The 18,266-nt window shown below is 36.8% G+C and overlaps 1 pseudogene; it reads right to left on the minus strand.

The window, feature by feature from the left end:
- The window catches only part of LOC110212936 (cytochrome P450 2J2-like), a 36,294-nt pseudogene extending 23,188 nt beyond the window's left edge, over positions 1–13,106 (minus strand).
- Positions 13,107–18,266: the final 5,160 nt, after the last annotated feature.

Consider the following 18,266-nt stretch of genomic DNA (forward strand, 5'->3'; position numbering starts at 1 on the left):
CACCGAAGATAGTGTGCATTCTGAATATCCCTTCCCCTAATCTGTCCTCCCTTCTATCCACCCCCTTCTCCCCTTTCTCTTCAATTTTCCTATAAGGGAGGATAGATTTTTATAGCTCATTGCCTGTATATCTTATTTCCTAGTTGCATGTGAAAACAATTTTTAATATTTGTTTTCAAAACTTTATGTTCAAAATTTTCTCCCTTCCTCCCTCCTCACCCCCTTCATTGAGGAGGCAAGCAACTTGATATAGGTTATACATGTGTAGTCATGCAAAATACTTCCATACTAGTCATTTTGTGAATAAGTAAGTATGTTTCCTTTAATACTATCCTGCTCCCCATTTGTTCTCTTCTCTCCTTTGACCCTGTCCCTCCTTAGAAGAGTTTGCTTCTGATTACCTCCTTCCCCAATCTGCCCTCCCCTCTATCATCTCCCTGCTCTCTTGTCCCCTCTCCCCTCACTATCCAGTAGGGTAAGAGATTTCCATACCCAATTGAGTGTGTATGTTATTCCCTCCTTAAGCCAAATCCAATGAGAATAAGATTCACTCATTCCCTCTCCACTGTGAAAGCCTTTTTTTTGTCTGTTTCATGTGAGATAATTTACCCCATTCTACCTCTCCCTTCCTCCAGTATAATCCTCTCTCACCCCTTAATTTTATTTTCCAGATATCACCACTTCATCTTCAACTCACCCTGTGCCATCTATCTATCATCATCTATCTCTATCTATCTATCTATCTATCTATCTATCTAATCTTTTTTTTCCCTCCAACTACTGTAATACTGACAAAAGTCTCATAAGTTGCAAATATCATCTTTCCATGCAGGCATGTAAATAGTTCAACCTTAATAAGTCTCTTATGATTTGTCTTTCCTAATTACCTCTTCATGCTTCTCTTGAGTCTTGTATTTGAAAGTCTAATTTTCAGCTCTGATCTTTTCATTAAGAATGCTTGAAAGTCCTCTATTTCACTGAATATCTATTTTTTCCCCTGAAGGATTATACTCATTTTTGCTGCATAGGTGATTCTGGGTTGTAATCTTATCTCCTTCAACCTCTAGAATATTATATTCCAAGCTCTGCATTCCTTAATGTAGAAGCTGCTAAATCTTTTGTTATCCTGATTGTGTTTCCACAATACTTGAATTGTTTCTTTCTGGTTACTTGCAATATTTTCTCCTTGACCTGGGAACTCTGGAATTTGGCTACAATATTCCTAGGAGTTTTCCTTTGGGGATCTTTTCAGGAGGTGATTGGTGGATTCTTTCAATTTCTATTTTGCCCTCTGTTCTAAAATATCAGGCAGTTTTCCTTGATAATTTCTTGAAAGATGATGTCTAGGCTTTTTTTTGATCATGGCTTTCAGATAGTACAAGAATTTTTAAATTCTCTCTCCTGGATCTATTTTCCAGGTCAGTTGTTTTTCAAATGATATATTTCACATTGTCTTCTATTTTTCATTCTTTTGGTTTTGTTTACAATGTCTTCATTTCTCATAAAGTCACTAGCTTCCAATTGTTCCATTCTAATTTTTAAGGAAGTATTTTCTTTAGCGAGCTTTTGTACTTCCTTTAATTTGGCCAATTATGCTTTTTAAGGCATTCTTCTCCTCATTTGCTTTTTGGACCTCTTTTGACATTTGGGTTAGGCTATGTTTAAAGGTGTTATTTCCTTCAGTATTTTTTGGGTCTCCTTTAGCAAGCTGTTGACTTGTTTTTCATGATTTTCTTGCATCACTCTCATTTCTCTTCCCAGTTTTTCCTCCACTTCTCTTACTTGCCTCTCAAAATCCTCTTTGAGCTCTTCTATGGCCTGATACCAATTCATATTTTTCTTGGAGGCTTTGGATGTAGGAGCTTTGACTTTGTTGTCTTCTTTTGGTTGTATGTTTTGATCTTCATTGTCAGCAAAGAAAGATTCTATGGTCTGACTCTTTTTTTTTTTGCACAGTTTGCTAATGTTCCCAGTCAATTACTTGACTTATAAACTATTTGCTAAGGTGGAGGTCTGATTCCAGTATGAAAAATGTACATTCCCAAGCTTCAGACATTTTGTGCAGCTGTTTTCAGAGATACTTCTAGGTACCTGTAAATTTTCAGTTTTTCTGAGGTGGTAGGATCAAGGGTGAGGTGTTTACTCCTTTCCTGGCCTGTCGTCTGGTGTATGAGTGACCACAAGCACTCTTTTCTGCCTTGGAACTATGAAGTGAATTTTCCCTGTACCACCACATCAAGATCCACCATACCAGTATTCCTTCTTGTCCCAGGATCACAATGCAGAACTGTGACCCAGATCCAAGCACGGGCAAAGCAAGAGAATCCTGCCTCAGCACCAGCAAAGAGGTCCCTGAAGTCCCCGTCTGATCATCCATTTGATTCACCCTCTGTCTTGTGGGCCAAGAGCTCTGGAAGCAGCCACCACCCTGGGGCTGCACCAGGACTGGGTCTGGGACTAAGCTTCTCTCTCACCATGGTCACAGACTTTTCTTGCTGACCTTTTAAGTTTTCTTCGGTGTTCAGCAGTTGTAAAGTCTGGAAACCAACACAGTTGTCCATGATTCAGTCATCTGATGTCTGTTCCAGGTTCACTGAGGCCTGTTTTATGCTCACATTTAACTGTGTTCCTCTTCCATCCTGGCACAATAGACCTTTTCCATCAACCATACACATTGTCTTGGACTGGAAATTTTTTTCACTCAATCTTTTTGTGGGTTCTGTTGCTTTAGAATTTGTTTGGAGCCATTTTTACAGGTTTTTTGGAGGGATTTGGGGGAGAGCTCAAGCAAGTCACTGCTTTTGCTCTGCCATCTTGACTCCATCCCCCACCCCATGCTGATTCTTGAAGGAAGCCTGGAGATGGAGGTAAGGAAGGAGAGCATTCCAGACATGAGGGACAGCCGATGTAAAGGCACTGATGTGGGAGCTAATAATAAATGTAAATATGTTTACCCACCTTACATGTAAGCACTTAAATCCCTGTCTCTTTGATTGTTTCTCTTCTCTTTCAATTTCTTTAGCTGCCAATCTGTCTCTTGTCTCTGTCTCTGAACCTCTTTCTCTTCCTCCCATCCTGCTTCCAATTCTCTTCTTTGTCTTTGTCTCCCTCTCTCTCTGTCTATCTCTCTCTCTTCCCTACTCTCCCCTCCCCTCTCTCCTCCTCTCTCTCTCTTGCAGAGGTGAGGATAAAATTCCTGGTTTCCCTCAGACTCTGCTCAATACACAGCTTCTCCATAAATCCTTTCCTAATGCAGCCAATATCAAAACTTTCTGCCATTGTATTTATTTATTTACATATACAGTCCCTTGATGGCATATTGTCTCCTCCAATAGTATATAAAGCACCCAAGGTCAGGTGCTGTCATTTTTGTTACTATGTCCTCATCTCCTAGAAGAGTACTTGGCACACAGTAGGTGCTTAATAAATGTTTATAAATTGATAACCTTGGTAAAGATCTTAGAAAAACTTAAAAACTGCATAGAAAATTGTTTACTGTTATTTGGAGATCATAGTGTTCTGGAAAAGCATTGGGTCCCCGGTCATGTTCTTTCATGTCACTGCTCATAAAAATCTTATTTCTTTCCTCTCCCCTTTTGAGTCCCTTTTACTGCCTCGAGGAACTCATGCACAAGCTGACTCAGCTCCTGCCAACCTCTCACAACCATGCTTTTCATGTTTCTTTTACCATTGAGGATATGCAGGCCATATTGAAGCTGAGCCCGTGCCGTCCAGCAGTGGAAGGTATGTTAACTAACATTCCCATCTAACTTCAAGCACTGTGACATTATCCAAACTCTTTAGCAGCTCCTGAAACTGAGAATCATGGTATTCAAAGTGATGGCCAAAAGTTACAGAGCAGATGATATTGTAAATAGCATTGTTGATGTGAAAGTGGGGGTCAAAGATCTCTATTGTTGAATGGAAGAGAAAGGGAACACATCACTCTTCATTTCACTCATGTTGTTTAAAGGAACTCTGTAGATCTTTCTACCTTTTTCTCCTAAACATTTTTTCCTTACCTTCCCCTACCCCATACGTACCAGCACATCTGCTTTATTATTATTGTCCATAACCAGCTACTGCTTAAATAGATGTGAGAAAAAAGAAAAGAACATGCCCACTTTTTAATGTTTAGTCAAGACTTGGGATTTAATTGTCATATTTTCTTTCAGCATAGGTTACTTGTGGCTTTGGGCAAGCTACCTCATTTGTCTTTGTCTCCGTGTATTCCTCAGTGAAATGAGGAAGTTGGATTATATAACCTCTGAGGACCCTTCTAGACTGTCTATGATTCTATATCTGATATATGATTTGCATAGGTTGACAAAGGTGTGCACATCTGTATAAAGGGCATGGGCACACATGTGCATATATGTCTATAGATGTATGTTTGCATATATCAATACCCATGACTATATATACCCATGGGCTACTTGCCTACATGTGGGTTGTAGAACTGTAATTATACAACTGGAGATACTAGAATGAAAAGAAAAGATATGAGAAGGTGAATAAGGAGGATGGGAAGAGGAAAAGAAGGAAAAAGAAGAATCATAGAAAGAAGAGGAAGAGTAAATGAATGAATGTTTACAATAACAAAATTGTGAATAGAAAGATAATTTGGTAGACTTAAGAACTTGTTTCAATGCAATACCAACCACAATTCCAGAAGACCATTGATGGCACCTGCTACCTACCTTCTGACAGACCATGATGGACTTGGGTTACACAATAAGATATATGTTTCTGGGCATGGCCAGTGTAAGAATTTATTTTGCTTGATTATATATTTGTTACTAGGGTTTTGGTTTTTCCAGTGAGAGGAAGAAAAAGAAGGAAAGAAAATAAATGGTCAATTGAAAGAAATCAAAATTTAAAAAAATGATGATAGCAATATTTATATGTGTGTGTGTGTTCTAAGGAGTGGAAAGAGGAGAGCAAGGCAGAAGAGAAAAGAAGAAAGAGAAAAATGAGAGGGAAGATAACAAGAAAAGATAATAGGCGATTCAGTAAATAGAAAGGAAGAAGAGTGATTAGGAAGAGAAAAGAATTAGAGAAGGGCAGCAGAAGAGAACAGAAGTAGGGGTATGTGTGCATGCATGTCTGTAGGAAGTTCCAGGAGTGTCCAGACAAGGCAATGCTTCATGTGTAGCATTTGAAGAATTGAGGCATGTAGCCTCTATGTGATTATGGCAGAAAATAATCATAATGCCATTTAAGAGAATGAATCATCAAGAAGTCCCTTTCTTTGCTTATTACCTTGTTTCTTCCTAGAGGACAATGTTGGGTCTTTAAAGACCTTCCCAGGGGCTGGTGGACTGAGGTATTTTGTCTGTCTCTAGTCTAACAAGGATCTCTCTTCCCCTGCTCCCCCCGTCCACAGTTACAGATTAGTTTAGTGATTATTTGGACAAAAGGACAATCATAAGTAATTAAAATACCTCAGCCTGACCAGTGTTTACCTTTTTCTTCTGTGATAGCCTCAGTAAGATGCCCAGCCTCCTTACGGATCTGATCTTCCAGAAGCTTATTTCCCAAACCAAAGTTCCTAAGTGTCATTAAGGGAAATCTTCTTTGCTGTCTCCACTCTTGGCCATTAAACATTAATAAGCCTAAATAATAATGATAATACTTCATATCAATATTTCAAAAGATCTATAATTTTACAGGTGTGGTTATTCCCTCTACCAACAATGGAATTCAATTGAAAAAGCACTTAAAAATATGTATAATGTGCCAAACACTGTGCTGGGCATATGAATAGTAAGGGCTGGGCAGTTTCCGTTCCCAAGGAACTCACATAGAAATTGAGGAAATAACATTTAAAGTTTTCCTTAGGGCATATGGAAATACCTGGACGTCCTAAAAACAAAGCAGAGGGAAAGGCCAAGGCTTAGAGGTGTGCAGGGTCTATAAGTAGGCTATGTGCCTTGTGGTCAATAAATATGAGCTTCTGATGTCCTCAATCAGAGATGACTGGCTGCTGGATGAGTTTCTATTTTGCAGAAGACAGATATAGAACCCAAGTCCTGATCTGGGTGGCCAGAACCAGTTTGAGCAGCCTAAATCATTTCATGTGGCCCTCATTGACTGCATCAGTATCATGGGCCAGGCAGGGCAGTGACACCATGTCCCATAGATGTTAGATATGCCACAAACAGGCTCATTGTCCCTCCTTTGCTTGGTGTCACATGGAACTTATAAGGTCTCTCCACCTTGCTGATGGTGAAGTATTGAACAATCAATCCCATTTCTCTTTACCCATGATTGGGGGTGGGTAGAAGAGAGACCTTTGGGTATTCCTTTCCCAGGAAGTATCTTTGCTATGAAGAACTTGAGAACTGAGGCCTAGACAGGGTAAGGGACTTACTCAAGGTCACACAGGTAAAACATGAAAGAAATGGGATTCAAACTGAGACCCTGAGTCTGTGACCTTTCCATTACTTCTTGCTGTCTCATAAGTGCTTGCTTTCTACTCTAAGACTGGCTTCATGCACATCCCATGAAGTTTCTACTTTTAGATATGGAAGGCTTTTTGGAATGTAATAGTGAAAACACTTTTTTAGGCAACCCTGGCCTGGGAGCCCCTGACTGAGATGTCTTCACCTTCTTGCCTCAAAAGTAGAATATCTCCTGTTGACACAATTTGTGAATGGTTGATGTCAATTTCCCCAGCACATTAGTAAAGATTATATAACAGAGAGAGAAAGTTTATGAAAGTGAAAAAAACTGTTGAAAGAAAAACGGTGATACCATTGACAAAACAAAAAAAGAAAGAAGCAGAGAGATGTGTCTGGACCAAGAGAATCATAAGAACTCACAGTGGTCGGAGAGTTCATATTATACAATCTGCTAGGTTCACCCTAATAACATGGAATAAGTTATAAGTTATTGTTAAGAAAAATGAAAGAAGAGGAGATAGTAGATAGTCTTCAGAATTGTATTGATGGTTTCATGTGGAAGAGAGATTAGATTTTTTTCCGTTTGGCCCCTCACGGCAAAACCCAGAGCAAGCAGTGAAAGATGTAAGGAGGAGAACTGAATTTGGAGGGAAGGACAAACTTCTGACCAGTTAGAATTGCCCTAGAGTCTCATAGGCTTCTTTGAAAGATGATGTGCTCCCCATCCTAGGAGGTCTTCAAGCAGAATCTGGATGACCATTTGTTGGAAATATTAAGATGAGATTCCAGTTCAGATCCAGGCAGTCTTGAGCAGCTATTAAGGTCCTTTATGACTCAGAAATCCCATAATTCTCTCAAATTTCAAAATATCCATCCCGAGCCCTTTCACTAATTCATTAAACATTCATTTATCAATATTTTTACAGTGATTTTTCCAAGACTTTGTCTTCTCTTCTCCACTACTAAGCCAGACTTAGAGCTGAAGTCTAAGCTTCCTACTTCTAGAAGATGTTTTCCCATGAGTTTTAGTTCCATGCCTTTATTCCTTAAGTCATAGCAGCACCAATTCTCCCCTCCTCTCAATAACAGAACAATAGGTATCTCTAATCCATGCTGACTTCATCTTTTTTTCCCATCCACTTTTACCACCCCTCCCCAGTCACCTCCCACCACCTGTCCCCTCCTAGACTTTGACCCAATAAAAAAAAATAAATCCAAGAAAATTATGAAAATAAAGTTAACCAATTAGAAAAAAAAGAAATCTAAAGGAAGAAAATAACTCCTTGAAAACTAGAATTGGGCAAGTGGAATCAAATGACATTATAAGACACCAACAAATCATGAAACTAGGAAAAATAGAAAAGAATCTGAAACATCTCATTTCAAAACTGATCTAGAGAACATATTGAGGAGAGACAATATAAGAATTGCTATAGTAATTGGTGCAGATAGGTTAAATATTGATATTACTTCATTGTCTATGATATCTTTTATCAAAATATACTTACCCTATTTATCTCTTAATTGAATTTATTTTAGTCATAACTCTGTTGAGATCCTAAGTGCTTATCTCTCCTTTTTTTGCATCAGATGAAGTGTGATAAATTCTACTCCAACCCTCAATTTCAAAAGTTTGTGTATCTCTCATATGATTCTGATTTTTAATCCATTCTGCTATTTCCAATTAATGGGTGAGTTCATCTCATTCACGTTCAAAAGGTATAATTACCATCTGTGAATTTCTGTCATCTTACTTTTACTATTTTCCTTCTTAATCTTTATTTTTGCCTTATCACTGTTACCTTATCTTCTCCCTTTACTCTCTTATTCTTTATTTTATCCATCCTTTATAAGTCCCTCATTTGTCTATTCACCTGACCCTCCTAATCTTAATTTATATGCCCTTCTAAAAGTCTCTCCCATGTCTTATTCCCTTGGTTTCTCACCTCTCTAGAAATTGTTAATACTTCTAAAGAAATGTAGTACCTTTATTTTTTTAAGGTAATTGGGGTTAAGTGACTTGCCATGGGTCACACAGCTACTAAGTGTCAAGTGTTTGGTCCAAGGCCACATTTGAACTCAGGTCTTCCTCACTTCAGGGCAGGTGCTCTATCTACTGCAACACCTAGCTGCCCCACTACCTTTATGAAATCGGCCATATATTATGAGATAAAAATGTTACAGTCAAAAACAAAAAAATTAGAAAGATTATTTTCAGATCATAATTCAATAAGGGGCCAAGGAAATGTAGATTCAAAACTAACTGGAGATTAAACAACCTAATTTTAAATAATGAGTAAGTTAGAGACCATGTCATAGAAAAAATTTCATTAAAGAGAATTACAATAATGAGATGACATATCAGAGCCTATGGGATACAGCAAAAGCAGTGAAAAGAGGAAAATGTATATCTCTAAATTCTTACATCAGTAAAATACAGAAAGAACAGACTAATGAATTGGGTATGCAATTTAAAAAAAACTAAAAAAAGAACAAATAAATAATCTCCATTTAAACACTAAATTGTAAATCATAAAGCATAGGTGAGGTTAATAAAATTGAGAGTGCAAGGCATTTAATTAATAAATAAAACCAGGTGTTGGTTTTATGAAAAAATAAAGTAGATAAAAATTGTTAATGTGATTAAGAAAGAGAGAGAACAAAACCAAATCCCTAGTATTAAAAATGAAAAGGATGAATGTACCTGTAACGAAGATGGAATTAAAGCCATTATAAAGACATATTTTTCTCAATTATATGCCATTAAATTTAACAATGTAAGTGAAATAGAAGAATATTTATAAAAATATAAATTGCCTAGATTAGCAGAAGAGGAAATAGGATATCTAAATAGACCTATTTTAGAGAAAGAAATTAAAAAGGCCATGAATTAACTTCATAAAAAAAAGCACCAGGACTAGATGAATTTATAAGTGAATTCTATCAAACATTTAAAGATCAACCAATTCCAATATTAAATAAATTATTTCAAATGGTAGGTAAAGAACTGATTCTACCAAACTCTTTTTATGAGACAAATGTGATGCTGATATATTAACCAAGAAGAGTAAAAATGAAAAAGACAATTATAGACCCATTTCATCAATGAATATGGATGAAAAAATCCTAAATAAAATTCTAATTAAAAGATTACATCAATATATTACAAAGATTTCTTATTATGATCAAGTTGCATTTATACCAGGAAAGCAGGGGTGGTTTAAAAGAAGGAAAACTATTGACATAATTGATTATATCAATAATAAAACTAAAACAAATCATGCTTATATCAATAGATGTAAAAAAAGTTCTTGATAAAGTACAATGCTCATTTCTATTAAAAACATTTGAATAGATGGTATAAATGAATTTTTCCTTAAATTGATAAAAAGTATTTGTCTAAAACCATCAGCAAGCATTATTTGAGATGGAGATAAACTAGAGGCCTTCCTAATAAGATCAGATGTGTAAGAAGGATGTTCACTGTCACCAGTATTATTCAGTATTATGTTGGAAATCCTAACAATAGCAATAAGAGAAGAAAAAGAAAATGAAGGAATCAGAATAGAGAATGAGGTAATAAAACTATATCTTTTTGCAGATAATATGATGATATATATGGAAAATCCCAAAGAGTGAATTAAAAAGTTAGATGAAACAATACTTTTAGTGAAATAGCAAGATTTAAAGCAAATCCACATTAATTATCAGCCTTCCTATATACCATACACACACACACACACACACACACAGACACACACACACACACACACACACACTTTGTAAGAAGATATAGTAAAAAAAAAATACCCTATTCAAAATAACTCTAGCCCAGGCCAAGTCCCACTTGGTTGTTGTCTGGGCCTTGATTGGCTTAGAGATGATGTAAATAGAAATTGTTTCTTCTGTTTTGGCTGGAAATCCAGAGGGTCTTCCCCACCAACACTGATATTTTTTCTTTCTATTTGACTAGGTAAAGAGTCATTCTCTTCCTCATTTCTTACCCAGCCTTAATCATTGAATGGTTGTGGATTCAGACAAAGCGAGACCTGAAAAGACCTTAGCTTTAAAAGCTCAAGGACTACCACTGCATTCAGGATCATCTCCAGTCATCCTGATCTATACCTTACCACAGAACACAGATGGCTCTGGAGGAGAAAATGAGGCTGGTGACCTTGTACAGCACTCCCTCACTTAAATCCAATTCAATTGCATGTCATGGCATCACCTCCCTGAGTTCATGGCCCCCTTCAAGAATGAAGGACAAAAAACAACAGACAGTACAAAATACCTGGGAGTCCACCTGCTAAAAAACTCGAAGTACTATATAAGCAAAACTATTAAAAAAATACCTTTTTGTACGAATAAAATCAGATTTTTAATTTTTTTTAAAATCAGATTTAAATAATTGGAGAGATAATAATTATTGATCAGTAGGCTAAGCTAATACAATAAAAATGAACATTTTACCCAAAATAATTTCTATATTCAATGCCATCCCAATTAAATTACCCCAAAAATGTTTTACTGAATTAGAAATAAATCATAACAAAATTTATTTGGAAAAACAAAAGTGAAAAGTATCAAGTGAAACAATGAAAATAAGTGTAAAGGAGGGAGGTTTACCAGTACCAGATCTTAAACTGTACTGCAAGGCAGTAATTAAAACTACCTGGTACTGGCTAAGTAATACAAAGGTAGATCATTGGAATAGAGTTACATACAATTTACAGCAGCAGATACACATAGAAACTTGAATTTGACAAGTGTAAAGGCTTAAGATTTTGGGATAAGAAATCTTTATTTGTTAAAAATTGTTGGGAAAACTGGAATGCAGTATAACAGAAACTGATCATGGACCAGTATCACACCATTTATGAAGATAAGGTCAAAATGGATATATGACCTAGATATAAAGAGAGATTTTACAAGAAAATTAGAAGAACATGGAAGATATTACTTATCAGACTAATTGAAACATGAACAATTTGCTAATAAACAAGATATAAAGAGCAAAGTTAAATAAAAATGGATAATTTTGATTACACTAAATTTAAAAGTTTAGTTCAATTAATACATAGCAAAGAACTGGCAAAGAACTGGAAATTGAAGGAAGCCCATCAATTGGCTGAACAAGTTGTGGTAACTGATTGTGATGGAATAACACTATGATGTAAGAAATGATGAGCTCAAAGATCTTAGAAAAACATGGAAAGACTTACATGAAATAATGAAGAGTGAAATGAGAAGAACTAAGAGAACATTGTATACATTAAGAACAATACTCTTTTAAGAATAACTGAGTGAATATGTTGTTTTATCTGTTATAAATATCCAAATTAATTATCAAGTACATGTGAAGAAAAACCAAATCAAGATCCAGAGAAAGATATATATATATACACACACACACACACACACACACACACACACACACACACACATTATGTATGTATATGTATATAAAAATGTGTGTGTGTGTGTGTGTGTGTGTGTGTGTGTGTGTACACCTCTAGGTAGGATTGGGGAAGGAAGAAAAATTAAAAAAAAGAAATTTAGATAATAATTTTGGTGTATATTTGAAAGTACTATTAAGTTGTGCATAGTAGGTTTGCAAGTTCATGTGCAATCCTCTTTTTATTATACTGTTGTAGAAATGCTTGTCTGATTCCATAAATTAAAAATTATATATTAGATGTAATTATATTATAAATATATAATATGTATTATAACATTATATATAAATATGTAATTACTATATAAATGTTGTGTATATATTTTGTATTTTACATACACACACACACACACACACACACACACACACACACACACACATATATATATATATATATTTAAACAAAGCAAAACAAAAGACTTTGACCTGGGACTTTGATTTTCTTGAATCCCTCCAGATGCAGGAAGCTCCACTGGCACCTGCACCATCGTGTGGGTCAAAGGGCCCAAAGGCAGAATCTTAAACCTTTAGAGCTTCAGACTTGGAAGGGATCTCAGAGGTCATCCAGTCTAACTTTTACCAAGCAAACAACACCAATAAAATATTCTAAACATCTTTTGCTTGAAGGCATCCAATGAGGTGGAATCTACTAAGGAAAAACTATTTCATTTTTGGACAGCTCTAATGGTTAGGAAATTTTTCCTAGCATAGAGCCGAATTGTACCCCTCTGCAACTCTCACCCTTTGCTGCTGTTTCAGAGGCCAAAACCTGTTCTATTAATGATCCTTCAGATATATGAAGACAGTCATCATACCTCTTTTCACTCCCCTCCCCAACTAAGTCTCCTTGTCCTCACATTAAACACTCCAATGGATCTTCCAGTAGGATGAATTTGAACCCCTTCTCCATCCTCATTCCTCTCCCCCTCAATCCTATTCCTCTCCCCCAATTCTCAGACATGAAGGAAGGAAACTTCAAAGGCCTATTTTTTCTATCATATTTCTTCTAGCCACAAGACCTCTTTAATGGGTTGGAATTCATCAGGAATGATGAAGTATAGGAATCAAAGATATCTTTCAAAGAATTCTGGAGATGAAAAATATTTATCATAATTCAAAAACTCACCAAGTGTTTTAAAGACATGGAAGTGGATAGGAATTCGGGGACAATCAATAAATACCTGGTCTTGGTTGACCAGGACCTCCTTGATCAGCGTCAATCCAGTCCCCATTATAAAGGTAAGATTTCTCACATTCGTGTAGAAAACATTTCCATATTTCTTGGCAAACTGAAAAAGAATTAGTTTGATTTGCAAATTTCCATTGCGTTTCAGGCTATTTTTGTCTGCACCATCATCAGACAATGTTCCAGCAATGTGAAACATCAGTTCAAATGGAATCCACTGAATTAAGTCTGATCCAATTCCAATGAATTCAGTTCAGCGCACCCCAACAAACACTGAATCATCCAACTCTATCCCAAGCCTTGTGCTAGGAACTGAGCTGACAATCACAAATATCAAACAATTCCTTCTCTTGAGAAATTGACATTGGAAGCAAATGATCTGTATATTACAGATACAATATCGAATACATACAAAGCAAATACTGAACACATACAAAGGAAATTCTAAGTTATTTCAGGGAATACCAGCATCTGGGAGAGATCTGGAAGGCTTCCTGCAAGAGATGGCCCCCTGAAGCTGAGTTTTAATGGAAACTTGGAATTCCAAAAGATTCAAGGGAAGAAGTAGTATATTCCAGGCTCTGAAGTGGCTCCTACATTTAAGACACCTTGCTTGGCTGGGAATATATGACAAAGAACTAAGAAATGAATATATGGGAAAGACTTGGAGGTCAACACTTGAACCATTAGTAAATTCACTGGAGTTGGGTGGAACTTAAGCTCCCAGAGGTCAGGGGCAGTTCTATTTTATTTATTTTTTTCTGTTCTTAATCTCCAGCACCTAGCATAGTACCTGGCACATAGAAAGAACTTATGAAATGCTTGCTAATTGATTGACCGATTTGGTCTATCCCCCACTGAAACCCATCAAAGCCTTTTCAAAACTCAGTAGCCTGTCTTTGAGAGAGATTAAAGGAAAAATCAATCAAAAGTATTGCCAACATTGTCATAAGCTTCTCTGAACTTAGTGAGATCTTTCTTTGTGCCGCAGATACTTCGAGAGTCTGTCACCACACTCTTATATGTAGTCATTGCAGCTTAGTAGGACCCAAGAATGCTGGTATTCTGCTTCAAGGGCCTCAAGATGTAATCTCAAGATGATAGCAAAAGATGACTATTTTCAAGAGCCGGGAATATTTAAACTTCAAAAAGGAAAAAAAAAAGTGAGGGGAGGGGAAGAATATGACAAGGGCTTATGACTTGAAATCTAATAAGATCTGGGTTCAGATCCTATCTTTGACCCCTACCTGGAACTAGTCACTGAACCTTTTCCAAGGTTTAGTTTCTGCATATGTAGTAGCTCTCTCAAAGGGATATTTTGAGGATCAAATAAGATAATGCATGCAAAGTTTTCTTCAAATGCGAGAAGGCTCCATCCATATGACCTGGGAGGCAGCAGGAGATAGTGTGTTGAGAAACATCAGCAGCAGCAGCAGCATGATGACCCGGGTTCAAATCCAACCCCCATATGACTGTTGGTGGGGCGCTTAACTTTTGAACATCCCGGGTAGGAGGTCTCCAGCGGGTTCCTCCTGGATCTGTGCTCGGCCCTGGGCTGTCTAACATTTTATCCGTTACTGGCATAAAGGCACAGAAAGGGCGCTTGACAAATTTTCAGCCAACGCTGGATCAGAATGTGCAGCTGGATGATAATCAACCAAAAACAAATTTGGTGGGCTGTGATTGGATCGAGCGCAATAAAGTGAAATGCCGAAAAGGGTAGATGTGACGTCTCGCGCTAAGATACAGCCACTGATTCCACATGTACACTTGCTCTGAAGAAGATGCGGCTCTCGGCAACTTGGTTCTCTCTTCTTTCAATTTCAATAACTGCCTTTCATGCCCATCGTTTTCCTTTAAAATACAATTTTACGCGTTTGAAACCATGATTCTGAAGGCATGTCCATTGGTTTCACCAGAGAGGTCCAGGACACGAAATAGGTGAAACGGAGGTTGAGTGTACTGTGCTTAACATGAGTCAGCAGTGTGATACAGCAGGCAAAGAAATAGGCGTTGTTAGTGTTTAGTGAACTCAATTTAAAGGAACATCATGGGGATGTTGGCAGGATAACATTAACACCAAGAATTGGCCAATAAGGCACGTGAACATCAGAGACCTGACGTGACTTGTCCAAAATCTGAAGATCAGAGTCATAGAGCACAGTTACTTAACCTTCCCTGTGTGTGTGTGTGTGGGGGGGGTATGATTGTTGTTGTCCCTTGGTTAGTCTCATGAATCCTATGAGTCCCTCTTCAGAACACAAAAACGTTAGAAAACTTCTCTTTTAAGCAGGTATTTCTAGGTGGTTGGAACTATTTTTTCAAATCTCCTCTAATCTGTAAGGTTGGGACCAGGAGCCAGGGGTGAATAGAAATTCTTGTGTTTTCCCTTCCAATGATCTTCATGGAGCAGTGGGGAGAAACCTGATTTGGAGTCAGAGGGCCTGGCTTGAATTTCAGCTCTTCCAGTTTTGCTTCCCTGGGCTTCTATTCCATAAAAAATGAAGTTGGCCTATCAGAGGTGTCAAACATGAGACCCCTGCCTGAAGTATCATAGCTCATCACTCCTGAGCAGGGCTAGGGGCAAACTAAAAGGTAATTTAGAAGTGTTTAACAAACTGAATAAAACTACTGCACAACATAGACAACGCCAGTATACGGCTTTCTAAGCCTGAGGGTTGACATGCCCAGATGATGTCAGCAGTCCCTTTCCACTGAAAAGCTATGCTCTCTCACTAAGGAATGAAGGTCTATGTCCTCTGTCCTCAGGCATTGTGTAAACAAGAGGTTAGTGGTAGGGAGATAGCCTTGTGGGCAAAAGGTCAATCAATGACCCACAGTTTATTGGTGAATCATAGAATGTTTTATTTAGAAGTCTTTTTTTTTTGGAAATACAACTGATTTATTAGAGAAGGCTCATGCTCAAGAAAAACATGGATAACAGACAATCCTTTTAAGAGAAATTTGCAAGGAAACTTTGACATCACCATTAAAAGAAAAAGCCTGTTAAACTCAGAGGCAATCAGTTCTTTTTCTAATGGGTTTTAAAAATCCTTTTGACTCCAAAGGCCTCATGTTGGAAACTACTATCCATATCCAAAGAAAGAACTATGGAATTTGAAGGCAGATTGAAGCATACTATTTGCTCTTTATTTTTTTTTTCTTCCTTTGTGTTTTGTTTCCTCTTTCTGGTGGTTCCTCCTATTGGTTATAGTTCTTAAATACAACTTCACTAATGTGAAAATATGCTTAATAGGAATATATATGTATAACCTATATCATATTGTGTGCCACCTTGGGGAGAGAGATGGGAAGGGAGGGGGAGAAAAACCTAAAACTCAAAAGCTCGTGGAACTGATTGTTGATAATTCAAAATAAATTAATTTAAAAATTTTTAACAAGTACTTTTGATATCAGCAGGTCAAAGGTATTATTCTTTCCGTGATATGCGCATTTAGCAATCTTTTGGATGTTGAACACTGATTAAAAAAAATTAATGGCTATTTCAGTGATTTTAAATGGCAACAAAATGTTCTTCTGTACGGCACATTCAAATATATCATCCCTACCACACTCCATTAGGGAACAAGTTTAGGTCTAAATTAAAGTGATCCACTGAATTTGATTATCCAGAAAACACTGCCCCAAAAAATTAAACCTCCCTTGTTAATATTATTCATATTTTTAACTATTATGAATTCATTTCCTAGGAATAAAAGAACCCAAAATTTAAACATAAAAGAAATAATTATTTTTTTCATTGTATATTTGCTTTTTAAAATTTTTTTGTGTTGTGAAAAACTAAGTATATTTCCCTTAATCTTATCCTGCACCCCATTTATTCTATTCTCTCTTTTGACCCTGTCCCTCCTTAGAAACATTTGCTTCTGATTACCCTCTCCTCCAATCTGTCCTCCCCTATATCATCCTCCTGCTCTCTCCCCTCCTATTTTCCTGTAGGGTAAGAGATTTCCATACCCAATTGGGTGTGTATTTTATTACCTCCTTAAACCAAATCTGATGAGAATAAGAGTCACTCATTCCCTCTCCCCTTCCTTCATTTCCCTTCCATTGTAAAAGCCTATACCTACCTTGTTTTTGTCAGATAATTTACCCCATTCACCCTCTCCCTTTCTTCTTCTCTCTGAATAATCCTCTCTCACCCCTTAATTTTATTCCTCAGAAATTACCCCTTCATCCTCAACTCACCCTGTTGCCATCTATCTATCTATCTATAAATACATATAGATTTTTTCCCTCCAACTACTCTAATACTGGCAAAGGACTCATTAGTTACAAATATTATCTTTCCAGGCAGAACGTAAACAGTTCAACCTTAATAAGTCTTTTATGATTTCTCTTTCCTGTCTACCTCTTCATGTTTCTCTTGAGTCTTGTATCTGAAAGTCAAATTTGCTATTCAGCTCTGGTCTTTTCATCAAGAATGCTTGAAAGTCTTCTATTTCACTTACTATCCATTTTTCCCCTGAAGGATTATGCTCAGTTTTGCTGGGTAGATGATTTTGTTTGTAATCCTATCTCCTTTGCCCTCCAGAATATTATATTCCAAGTCCTGTGATCCCTTAATATAAAAGCTGCTAAATCTTGTGTTATCCTGATTGTGTTTCCAAAATACTTGAGTTGTTTCTTTCTGGCTGCTTGCAATATTTTCTCCCTGACTTGGGAACTCTGGAATTTGGCTACAATATTCCTAGGAGTTTTCCTTTGGAGATCTCTTTCAGGAGGTGATTGGTGGATTCTTTCAATTTCTATTTTGTCCTCTGGTTCTAAAATATCAGGGCAGATTTACTTGGTAATTTTTTGAAAGATGGTATCTGGGCTCCTTTTTTAATCATGACTTTCAGATAGTCCAGTAATTTTTAAATTCTCTCTCCTGGATCTATTTCCCATTTCAGTTGTTTTTCCAATGAGATCTTTCACATTATTTTCTATTTTTTCATTCTTTTGGTTTTGTTTACAATGTCTTGATTTCTCATAAAGTCACTAGCTTCCAATTGCTCTATTCTAATTTTTAAGGAAGTATTTTCTTCAATAAGCTTTTGGACTTCCATTTCCATTTGGTCAATTTTGCTTTTGGAGGCGTTCTTCTACTCATTGGCTTTTTTGACCTCTTTTGCCATTTGGGTTAGGCTATTTTTTAAGGTGTTATTTTCTTTAGTATTTTTTGGAGGCTCCTTTGGCAAGCTGTTGATTTGCTTTT

Source organism: Phascolarctos cinereus, unplaced genomic scaffold, assembly GCF_003287225.1.
Source record: "Phascolarctos cinereus isolate Bilbo 61053 unplaced genomic scaffold, phaCin_HiC Scaffold_5;HRSCAF=322, whole genome shotgun sequence".
In the NCBI taxonomy this organism is placed as follows: domain Eukaryota; kingdom Metazoa; phylum Chordata; class Mammalia; order Diprotodontia; family Phascolarctidae; genus Phascolarctos; species Phascolarctos cinereus.